The sequence below is a fragment of the Emydura macquarii genome, unplaced genomic scaffold (assembly GCF_026122565.2).
Source record: "Emydura macquarii macquarii isolate MOO-44397 ecotype Brisbane River unplaced genomic scaffold, CSIRO-AGI_Emac_v2 contig_1230, whole genome shotgun sequence".
NCBI lineage: Eukaryota > Metazoa > Chordata > Testudines > Chelidae > Emydura > Emydura macquarii.
Window position 1 is genome coordinate 1,302,823 of NW_027131367.1, and position 12,092 is coordinate 1,314,914.

Below are 12,092 nucleotides of genomic sequence, written 5' to 3' on the forward strand. Positions count from 1 at the left end.
CCTCAACACCTCCCACTACAATGGAAATGGTAAGAGAATAGCTGAGAGTTCAAGAACTAGCACAAGCAATGAAAATAAAAGAGGATTTCTGCAGCAGGAAGGATTTAGGGAGAGCAGAACTACATACAACACTTCATTCATGCACATTTCAGCCAGAAATAAATCTTAGAATGCAAGCAAGCACTATCTAGGACTAGCTACAGCGTCACTTGAACCACTACACTACGAGCTTGTCTACATGGCGAGTTACTGCACTGCAAGCCAGGGTGTGAGTGTGCAGCACACCAGCTTCCCATGTGGACACCACTACAAGGCTATGAAAGTCTTGCCATGTGGACACTGCTACAGCTGCACTCTGCAGCTTTCACTGCACTGTGGCTGTGCTCACATGGCAAGTTACTGTGAGGCCAGCTGGTGTGTTGCAGGTTCATACCCTGGCTTGCTGTGCAGTAAATCACCATGCAGAAATAAGGAACATCACACTAGAATTAACTAACAATTGCAATACAAGAATGTAACAAACTCACTAGCAATGGAGAAACCAGGTAACAAGTAGTGAGCAGCATAACTAGCAAGAGGGGAGGTCAAACTCTTGGAGTAAAAGCAATTCTTACCAGCACTGCTGCAGTCTAGGTAGCGAAGAGGCACAGCGAACCCAGCATCAGTGTAGCATAACAGCCTACCAGTCACCAGTAAAATCAACTTTCTGGTTGCTAATTCTGGTTGACTGAACTGTATGAAGCTTGGGATTTCTTTACTCCACCAATTTTACTTTAAAAAAAAACCTGAGGAAATATTGGGCTCTTGTGGCAAAGTCTGTTTTGGAAGCAAGCTGCTCTTGTATGTTATATTGTTCTCGTACCGCATCACAATCTATCAAAGTCGAAGTCCCCAGAGCAAGAGAAATCAAAACATCATGAATAAAGTGCAACGTCAAAACTCCAGTCGGCTGACAGTGTTCGAGTCAGCCCCTAACATGCAGTGTTTTATTGCTGCTTTCCTCGAATAAAGTCAATGCTGGACTAGCTTCAATGCCTACAGCGCATTTGCTCAATTAGAGGAGAACAAATAAGGCAACAAGCCAACATGACCGAGGTAAACACTGTACAAAGCTAGCAAGGGCTGCTGCATCCAAACCAGAGGCAGCTGCAGCTTGTAGCTTTGCCCATTTTCCCTCTCCCCCTAAGTTCTCTCTCTTGTTCCTCATCTTCCATTTAGAGGGACCTTTATTTTAAACCATTTCTCCTGCTCCTCTATTGCAGAGTCCGTTCCTGCAATGGCGAGAAGTTCATTCACTGTATCTAAGACGATACGGTGCAAACACTAACTGGTACTTATGCAGAGGATAGTCCCAAGTGCTGCACACACACACGCCCCCAAGTCACTGTGAACACAACACAAATCCTTCTGTTTTACAACCATCATCATTCACACATAGCATCAGTTTCTTAATCTTCTGAGCAGCACCTCCTTGAGTTAAATCAGGACCCATCCTCCATCCCCGCAGGCAGTCATCGTGCAAGCTCAGCTCTATTGCAGACATTTTACCACCATGTCATCTACCCTTACTCTGAGCAGGGATAGAGGAGAGACCTGAGTTTCATCTGCACTGCAGCCTCCAGCATTACTATTCACAGTGGTGAATGATGGGTGCATATTTTCTTGTGTAGACAAGGCCCCAGGAACCAAAGAGCAGCCCAGGACCCCTACTGACCCGCTAGTATTATCTGGATCTGCTCACTAGCAAGGAGAGAGAGTATAAGGAGCCACTAGTGAGCACTATGCACCTTCCCATGGGTATCACTGGGATGGAGTCTTGCCTGACCCAACGATTTGGAGTAGAGCCTGAACTCGCTGCCCATCAACAACTCTTGTTCCATGGGTGTGAGCTGGGGGGGGGGGGAGGAGAGGAGTGAAGCAGCAGCGTTTTCTTGCTCCTCCTGCAGAGTTTTCAAGCTCTTGTTTAACACACTGAAAGGCGATTAGAACAGCACTAGCCCTGAAATTTACCAGCTAAGCAACACCAAGAAAATTCACATCCCTACACAATTTACAGTTCGTGGGAAGAGAGGCTGCTAATACAAGTGCTGTGCTAGTGCATGTTCTGCCAAAGAATCAGCCAAAAAGCAAAAGCCCAGGTGAGCTGCAGAGTACAGGAAATAACAGTTAGCAAATTAACATACGAATTCACCCACAATGTCCCTGGGACGAAACGTTCCCACTTTACACATGGAGAGATGGAGTGTCCCTCTGCATCTTGGGCAAGACAATCAGAGTCAAAACCAAGGTGAGTTCCTGACTCCCAATTCTTTGTTCAGAACACAATGCCTCCCACAATGGGCCATATCCCATCTCTAAAATTACTGCACCCCAACTGTTGGGAGAGGCTGGGTACTCAGTCCCAAAGGGCTCAGTGATTCTGTACCATGTGTCTTTTTATCATTACAATTCGCTCTGGCAATATTTCATTCTTTTGCCTCCAAAGCTGCTTAGATGGCTACATGCAATAGGAAACTAAGAGTTTTTCTGCAAGGGGACACTCAGGAAAGTCTTTAGTGTCTCAGTCTAGACATGACTTAGGTCTGATTCTTACTGGAGCAGACATTTAGAGGCGGCAGGCTCATTTCTACAGCCAGGCAAATCCAAAACTCCTCCCATCGAGAGGAGATCCTCAATTCCCAGGGCACTCATCTGCCATCCCAGTTCTCCAGGGAAGATGTACAGCGTCATCAGTGATGCAAGCCGTCCACCTCCCCTGGTAGATCAGCCCACTGGCACCAGCAGCTCTAGAATATTTGAGGGAAGGTGTGATCCACAAACCTCTGCGTGCCAACTGACAAGGGGTGCAGAGAGGAATCGGTATACCCTGATTCCAGTGTGTATGTTCTGGTTCACCAAAGAATGTCACATGAAATTTCAAATGAGAGCTGGTATCATGCTGGTTATTAACATCATTGTGAAATGTATGTACTGATGCTATGTAATTCTGAGTCTGTACCAAGGTGTTAGTCACCTGCAGAGGTGACAAGCAGGTTTTCTGTCAGACAAGGAATATTTATTCACCTCTCTCTGTCAGGATGTACATTAAGCATTGTAAGGTAACACAATGAATACTCATTTACATACATAGTCAAATGTTAACGAAGAAATGTGAAATCAACGGGGAAGCAGCACACAGGAAAAATTAGCCACTGGTACTTACCCTGTCTGTGAGCAAAGGCAGTGAGCTTTGGGGGTATACCCGGATGACAGAGAAGACACCCCTCATACTGCACCTAGGAAGTAAACAGACAGCGTGTCTGCATTCAGGAAAAAGGTTCACAACCAATCTTGGTTGAAAACACTGCAGAAGACTGGGTGATATAAAACTTCTTTAGGCGGGAGGTTAACCTGTTAGTTAAATTTAATCTCTAGAAAAGCATATTAGGATTTTGTTTTCTATGTAACTATTTGTTTCCAATATTCTTGCTCACTATCACTGGAATATTTGATAATCCATGGCTTCTTGTTTTCATTATAAATGCATCTAAATGCTGGGATATTAAGCAAAATGTTGACCCTGAGCTGCCCAGGGAGACTGTGGACTCTGTCACTGGAGAGCAGGTTAAACACACTCCTGGCAGGGATGTTCCTAGATAACACTTAGTCCTGCCTTGAGTGCAGGGGACTGGACTAGAAGACCTCTCAAGGTCCCTTCCGGTCCTATGAGTCTAAGCTGGTGTGTACTGCTCCTTTGGAAACAGCGGACATGGTAACACCGGGAGTATCCAGTGTCAGGGGGTTGATCTCACAGGGAAACCCTTCAAAGGGACTCTGGGACTGGGGTGGACCTGCTGTGGAACGGCAAAGAGGAGAGTATCTGAATGGCTGACGGGCTGGGGCGGGTGCGGAGCTGACACCCAGCTAAGCACATGCAAGGCTCCCTCACGCTGGAGGCAGGGGCGACAATGACTCTCAGTTCTGGGCACCCCGAGAACCGTCACAGAAGGTTTCCTGTGGGAGAGACTGAAGTGAAGTGGCTCCAATGGCCACAAAATCTCCCTCCTCTAAGGCCAGGGTGCAGGCAGGCAAGGCATTGACACAGAACAGACCGGGTGTAGAAGAGCTCGGTAGCACAGCCAGCTTGCATGTGCTGGGGCACCAGAGCAGGTGAGAACAGATTACGTCAAGCAGCAGGAAGCATAGGAATGGTGCTCATGCAGCAGGCTGGAGGTGAACTGGACAGACAGACAGCTTGTGAGTGAAGGACAGAAGACAGAGGAGCAGGGGATGTAAAGACTGAGAAAAGGTGAGGAAAGAACTGAGAACAGAAAGAAGGGGAAATAAGAGAAGTAAAAAGACAGGGTGATAGTAGAACTGTTTGTGCGGGCATTACCCTAGGCCCATCTGTAATTCAGGAAGCCAGGTCCGAAAATGTGTCCCTGAGGTTTGGTCTGACTCTGCAATGACTGGAAAATTTAACATTGCAGCTGCCATTTCAGCTAGGTACAGACTTGTGACAAAGTGAGAATTAATTTTCTGCAATATTTTTCTAACTTTTATGTGCGCCTCATTTTCCCCTATATTTTGCACGGTGCCCAGTGGGGGAAAAAGAACTGTTTGCTGTCAGGGAGGCTCTGAGACATGGGGATGAATGTCACCCAGTTCTCTGAGCTTGAATGGGTCATTACTAAAGACTGGCTGAAGTCCACCACACATCGACAGAGAATCCAAGAAGACAACAGCAAATCCAACCACCAAGGCATTGGCACCTAGCAACCAGTGTCCCAGAGGGAGATGGATTTCCCCACCTCTCAGCAGGGCACCTTAGCAACATCCACCGGCTGGAGAACCAAGGGCTGCGAAGCAGTGAGGTGGTGGATAGGAGCTGGTGGCTGGAAGGAGTCGGAGCTCTCCCGTGGGAAGTGACCGAGGTCAGACAGAGCAAGTCAGAGCCTGACCATGGAGTTCACTGCAGCTCAGCTGGGCTCTTGACTGACCACGATGGACTTGGACTGTGCTTTAACCTTTCTGCTAACATAAGGACTGCCTGTGCAGCGTCCCTGTTGATGAACAAGCCCCACTGGTCTGACAGCACTGTGTGAGTGTCCCTGTAAATCCTGGGTGAGGAGCATTCATCCCTGAAGAGTGCACGTCTGTCAGGACTCACTGAGCAGACCTCACAGGGTGAAGCAGGAGTCTGGAGCCCCAGAGGTTCAGTCTTAGGAGGCAATAAGGCCATGTGGCCTGCCCTGATGGACAAGTGAGACCCCTTGGAGGGCTGGCACGCTTAAAGCATTCATCCTAGAGACTGTTCCAGAGCTGGGGACATAGCACCAACCCTGTGGATCCATGACAAGCCCTCTTGGCCCTGGGAAGCTAGGACAATCCCCATGTTAGGCAGCCAATGAAGCTGAAGCCACTGAGGTAACTAGGGGCAGGATTACATCCACTGCCAACCTGGCAAACCAGGTCAGGAATTAAGGCAGGAAGAGGAAGGAAGGAAGAAGGGTTCTTGCACCTGTGTTCTCTGTTCTATTCTGTTCAGGTTCTTATCTCTCCCTCATCACCGTAGTGCCTGAGCACCTTCCAGTAATGTACTAAGCCAATGGTTTTCAATCCGGGGCCTGCAGACTATAGCTAAGCTTCCAAAGGGGTCCGCAAATGAATAAAGGTTGAAAACCACTGGCCTAAGTCACATGATTAACATCTATCACTCACTCTCCTCGGGGAGAGCTGTGTGCTCAGTGCAGTGGTTGGTTTGTGCCAGAGAAGATGCCTGGTCTGCATGATCAGCACTGATTCCACGGAGCAGCAAGATGCGGTTCTCTGCCCAGCCATGAGATGAAAAGCTGATCCCTGCCAGGTGTTCCGTTGTGTTAATGGCCATCCAGTGTACAGTCAAATCAGGAATTAAAATGTCTCCTGCATGGACCTGTCCAGCTCCTCTTTGAGCAGATCCACCCGGGATAGCAGGTAGAAAAGTAATAGAAAGCATCTCCTTACAGCCAAAGAGGAATTAAATCCGAACAGCCTCAAGCCCCTGGTGCCCAGATCTCCAAGCTTAGTGCCAAGGTTGAGGGAAGGGCACAGTACAATAAGCTGGAGGAGCACAGGGCCCATCTCTACTACAGCAGCATGGTTTGCTCATGGCCAAGAACTTGGGAAACTCAACCAGCTAACTAGCTGTCTAAAAAGCTAAAGACAGAAAAGAAAACTGGAAAAGGTTGGTTTGTTTCGAGGTTTGCTGAATTTTAATGTGAGTCTGGGCAAATAAGAAAATTAATCCACTAGCCAAAAAGTCTCTTGCCCAGCTCTGCCGATGCCCCTCAGTCCTGAATTGCTACATGCCCTGCAGCCATCCATCCATGCTCTTGAATCCTGACCTGCAGCACCACCTGCTAGTGTAGTCCCACACGCATACACAGCTCAGCCAGTGGGGACGTGCTGCAGCTTGGACAGAGAAACACCACTAACAGTGCCAAGTTGTGTTGAACTGCAGGTGTTTGGTGATGCAGACTATCTGTGACTTCTCCTTTCCATTCCTGTTGCCATGGGTGGAAGTGGAGTGAAAATACCACTGCAGCAAAGACACCTCTTGGATTCTCTCTTAAACCCCTATCCCCTTGCAGGGCCTTTCTTTGCTCTGCCTGCAGGCTCATTAAAACGTTTCTCTTACATTTTAAAACAGCACCACATCCCACTGTGCTCCTGCTCTCACTGCTAGCTCGGAATCCACAGCCCCAGTTGTGGGATTTTATCCTGCCTTGTTTGTGCAGTGGGGTGCATTCCAGCACCTCGATTACTGCTCCAGCAACAATCCTCCTCCCTCTCCAGCACACAGAGCAGTGAGGAGCCTGAGTTTGTGGAGACCCCTGCGACAGGCACTCCAGCTCCTCAAGCTCCCTGCACCAGTCGGGAGCTGCAGTCTTGCAGGCAGCCCTGTGCGCCTGGGGTAAATCAGCTTGTGGCCCCCACGCTAAACCCACTGTTCAGTCGAATTCCTCTCAGAATATTATGCGAGAGCTAATATTCCACTGTGAACAAACTGACTCCATTAAATTAACACTGGCCTCTGTGGCCCCTGCTCAATTATCTCCCCCCAGATGAGTGAGCGAGAGGAGAGAACGCGAGATCGGATGTTGCTGCTGCTGAAGTTCATTGCCAATTTAGAGAGAGAAAGAAGTAAAGCATCATGTGGGGAGTGGGGGGAGGAGATTCGGGGGTTCCAGGCAAGGCACAGAACCCAGCCTGGCCTCCTCCTTCACTGTGGTTTTCCTTCAATCCTGGGAACAGAGGCTGGCTGTGCCTGTCCAAGGAACCTCCTCTTCCGCCCAGCTTGCAGTCTCAGCTGGAATTTCACTCTCTAACCATTGCTGGCAGCTTCCATGTTCCCTCTGACCTTGCCTCCCCAATCTCCACCTCCAGGCTACTTGGTCTTGACAGGAGAGTGCCATGGGGCACCTGTCCACTCTGGGCATCCCTGCCAAACAGACTCTTCTCTTCCATGCAGGCAATTCCTCCCTGATGGGTCTGACCCTGCAGTCCCCACACACAAAACACTCTCTGGCCTGAGCAGAAGTCACATGGGTGTATGCCTCGTAGTCCCTTATTTCTGTAGCAGCCTCTCCCAGTCTTGCCCCAGGGCATGTATTCCCTGATGCAGAGAGCTGTCCCTGGCACAAGATACAAACACTGCTTACAGGGAATGTTGTGCTAACAAGTCCAGGACCAAAGCAGGACTCTGCTCCACTTCCCTCTCCCAAGAGGATGGCACCCAGGAGAGTAGGCCAGCTGGGCACAGACTAATACTACAGGGACTTCCTGCTTGGTAGCCACAGGCCACACCTGCAAGAGGTCGAAAAGCATCATCTATAGCTACTAAAGTACCTCACTCCCAAGCTGCAGCAGCATCTGCTTTGCCAGTCCTAGTAACTCCCCACTCCTCGTAACCTGCAACATTAGGGTCAAACGCTCTCCCCTCTCCCTTCCAAGTTCTAAACCTGCTGACGCTTCTGTGCACTCTGTCTGCACTCTGCCCCTCTACATGCAGCAAAAATGGGCCAGTTCTCAGAGGCTTTTACCCTGGGGCTCCAACGGTATGTCCACACAGGGATAAAACCTGCCACAGGCCTGGGTCGGTTGACTCAGGCTGATGGAGCTCAGACTGCAGGGCTCAAAAATCCCCGTCGACATTTGAGTGCAGGCTGGTGCCTGGCTCAAGAGACAAGGGGCCCGGAGCCCAAGCCTGATTGTTAACATAGTGATTTTTAGCCCCGCAGCCCGAGTATCGTCAGCTGACCTAGGCCAGCCACGGCCACGCTGCAGGACTGTTAGCCCTGGGTAGGCAGACCCCAAGTGTCTCAGGAGCCCTGCCTCCACCTCTGCCCTGATGACTCGGGTGATGAAGCATGACTGAGGCTGCAGGCTCAAACAACATGTTGGGAGAGGTCCTTTGCTGCTGCAAAGGTCAGCTACAAACACTGCCTCGTTTATCACACAGCCAGGGCTGGGCCTTCGAGGCAGCCTTCCCTGGGCAAGTTAAAATCCAAGTGACCTTCCTGCACCATGATTATTGGCAGAGATTCCCCACGAGGAGGAAATGGGGAATAATGCACTGAGGACAATGGAGTCACACAATGTGAGCGAGTCTGCTTGCCGTTTCAAGGCAGGTTTCAAGACTTCCCTAGCGCAGACAGCTGTGCTCGATACCATCAGGGCTGGAATGAGGGGATAAGGTTGGCAGAAGAGTTCAGGAGACAGGAAGGGTGCCTTGCACTCCCCCAGCATGTTACATTAATGCAATTATTTTACACAATTCTAAGGCGGGAGTCAAGTCAGCATTTAATTGGGACTCTTTGCTAATGACAGCAGGCCGATTCTGGCAGTAGCTCCTGCCCAGGACTCACCCATGTTAACTCTTTCATTGTCCGCAACACTGAGCTAATGACACTTAAATGTGGACAGGTCCCCAGGCCAAGCAGGGCTTTCTCTGCAACGCCAGGAAAATTGTTCTCTTGTGCTTCCCTGGGCAGTGACCCCCATTCTCAATCGGGGGTCTCTCTAGCCCATTCTCAATCCCTTTATTCTTTCAGCCTCTTCCAGCTGCTCTTTCCCTGTACCCATCCCTCTCTGACAGGCTTTTCAGCCCCCTCTCAGCTCCCCTAATCTCCCTCCCCCTCCACCAAGCCCATCCCTGGTGCTGGGAATGAGCAGGGCAGCAGTACAGCAGAAGGATTTAATTGCATGTCAAAATTAAATCTCTTTTGATGAAGAACAATTCAACTACAGCTCTGCCTAATCAAATTAACAAAGTCTTTTTTGATTTTCAATTATCTTCTTCACTGGAACACTTTATCCAGAGCTCCTGTGATGCAGCTGACAAGCCCTGACTAACAATTAAGGTGCTTCCCACACTTAACCAACGCATGGTGACCACTAGCCCCCTTCTCTTCTTGCTTCCCATTTATTTTCCTCTTGCTCATTAGAGCGCAAAATGACTGGAGCAGAGATGCAAAATGAAATAAATCCAGAAGCATCCCTATGATAGCATCATCTCTGAGCTGGGTGCAGGGCTCCCACCTCTCACTGCCAGGAGGCCAGGCTCTCCATTGCTCGACTTCTCCTCTGCACTGAGGACTCCCTGCATCAGCTACAAACCCTAGACAGAGGCTAAAGCACCTATGGTGGGAGCCGCTCCTCTTCCCTCAAAGGAGACACGCAACTTCCAGGGGCTTGTGGAGCACAAACCACCTGACAATTGCCCCAAGTAAGGCCAGGAGAACTGCGGGGAGCTAGCCAGAGAGACTGCCCCCCCGTCAGCCTGCCTGTGACCAGCCTCTGCAGGTGTCTTTGCACAGTGGCAACCTGCTCACTGAAGGTTCCCAATAAACATGGACGGGGGGAGGAGGAACACCGCCCCAAAAATTCACACCACCCTGCCCCCTGCCTTTCCATCGGCCCCCTCCCCCATACAGGCCACAGTGTTCAGCCCTGCCCAGGAGACTCCCACAGGACACTGCCCTATGCCAGACCAGATCTGCACTGCACACTTTGTTGGCACAGCCATGTCATTCGGTGATACTAACCACCCCAACCCCTCAGCTGACAGGTGCAGTGCTGGCGACAGGAGAGAGCCGCTGGAGGCATAGCTAATGTTCAGGGAGTGGTGTTACTCCTTCTGGTGGCATAAGTTGCATTTACACTGGGAGGCTCTGCCAGCTGCACAGCAAAGACAGCAAAGCATCTGTAGCACAGACGAGGCCCCAGGCTCCTGGTGCAGCAAGCAGTGCATGGAGAGCAAGTGGAAATGAGCAGGAGGTGGAAAGGAAAGCAGGCTCCTACACGGGCCTTGCAGAAATAACCCAGTGGCTGCAGTGCCAGGGCCAGCTTTACCCTCACTCAGGGCAGATCAAATTACAGAGCCCAGGCTGGGGAAGATGCCTGGGTCCTGTCAGGGACCCTACAGTCACAACTGCCCAGTTATCACTCAGGCCCTGCACTTAAAGGTCACTAAGGAAGAGAACTGCCTTGTGTGAACGTGTTCGTGAATAAGCTGCTGCCTCTATTATGAAGTGGCAGAGACACTGGCAAAGGCTGGCATGGACCCTGTGTGCACAGCAGCTTAAAAGGCTGGTGAATGACTGCTCCCAATCAGCAGGGCAATACAGGCTTAGGCTTCAGACCAGGCCAAGTCAGTGATGGCGATGCTTGGCCAGGGCCATACCAGAGAGAGACAGGAACTAGCACCTCTTTGGCCATCTGATTCCAGCAATACGCAACTAACTAGGGTTCTTCTTCCTTGTTGTCCAGGGGAGGCTAAGAACCCATTGCGCACAGATGCCTTCCCACCCACAGCCCCAGCACTCCCAGAACCTCTGGGCCCTGCACGAGATGCTAAGCAGCTGGGATCTCTCAGTGCCTGAGCTCCCTTCTGGCAAATCACTATACGTGCATGGGGTCTGTCTGGGAGATCTGCCTGCAGGAGCCTCTCTCCACTCACTAATGAACAATAGCCCTCTCTTGCAAACTGTCACCCACCTGCATGGCCCTCACGCACCTCGGCAGTGGTATTCACTCACTCCAATACATGTGAAGGCTTGTTAAGTCAGCCCGGGGAAGCATCCAAGATATCTGCATCTGGGGGGAAATATTAAGCCCTGAGGGCAGAACAAAATGTACTAAAAGATACTAATTGAATTAAACAAACAGCTAAATTAGTAGGTGGACAAAACCACCCTGACATACTAGAGCCAGAAGCACGAAGAAGTGGAGAGAGGCAGTGCGGTCTAGTGACTAGGGCATTAGGAGGTCAGAGGACCTAGATTCTGTTCTTGGCTCTGCCACTGAACTGCTGTCTGACCTTGGGTAAGTTACCTCCCGTCCCACCCTCTGTCTGTTCTGTTGAGATCCCAGGCTCTGTTGCAGGGGCTGGGTTTTTATTTGTATCTTGTACCCAGTGTTTGCACTTAAACAACACCCGAGTTCCCACAACCAGAGATGACAAGGACACCCCATAGTTATCCCCCCCCCCCCCGTTTGGAATGGGAACGGAGCAGTTAGTTTTATGTCTGTTCCTCTTCAGTGTCCAGCCAATTTCATCTGCGGGTAGAGGTTCCCAGGTTCTAGCTCCACACAGCTGGGTTACAAACACTGCAGGGGACGCTTTGATTCGTTGCTTGTTGGTTTTTTTGTTAAACTGTTTCTATTCTACTGCTCTTCGGTTTAGTGCAAATTCATTTTTCCAAGCCTGAAGTGCTCAGTGGCCAACATGCCTGTCTGCCCAACCCTTCCTCCCCCAGACATCCTACATGCTGCATTCAAAACATTAAACTGACTGGGACTGTTCCTGAGCGAGGAGTTCTCGTGCGCTGCTGCTGCTCCCACAAAGGGATTTCCGGGCTTGGGAGCGGTGAGCTTAGCCATGTATTTACACGTTTGGTGGCTCGGGCTCTCCCCAGTGTGCTGCAGCACATCCTGGCGGCTAAAGGGGCTAGAGAAGCAAGTCACAGCCGCAAAGTGGACAGGAGGGGAACGGGTTATGCTTTAGCCCAGCACAAGGCTGGACTTGGGCAGCCCCCTCTGCACTGTGCTCAGGGCTGAATGGTCCTTCT

At 50.3% G+C, this 12,092-nt stretch overlaps 1 protein-coding gene across 8 annotated transcripts in view; it reads right to left on the reverse strand.

Moving 5' to 3' along the window:
* Positions 1-12,092, reverse strand: part of RBFOX3 (RNA binding fox-1 homolog 3) — a 293,920-nt gene that overhangs the window by 151,782 nt on the left and 130,046 nt on the right. Inside the window, exon 3 of one of the 8 annotated variants that reach the window (XM_067547192.1) lies at positions 3,203-3,275. The exons of the other annotated variants lie outside the window; for them this stretch is intronic. The gene's annotated coding sequence lies outside the window, so the exon portion shown is untranslated. The remainder of the gene's footprint in view (positions 1-3,202; positions 3,276-12,092) is intronic. 8 annotated transcript variants of the gene reach the window in all.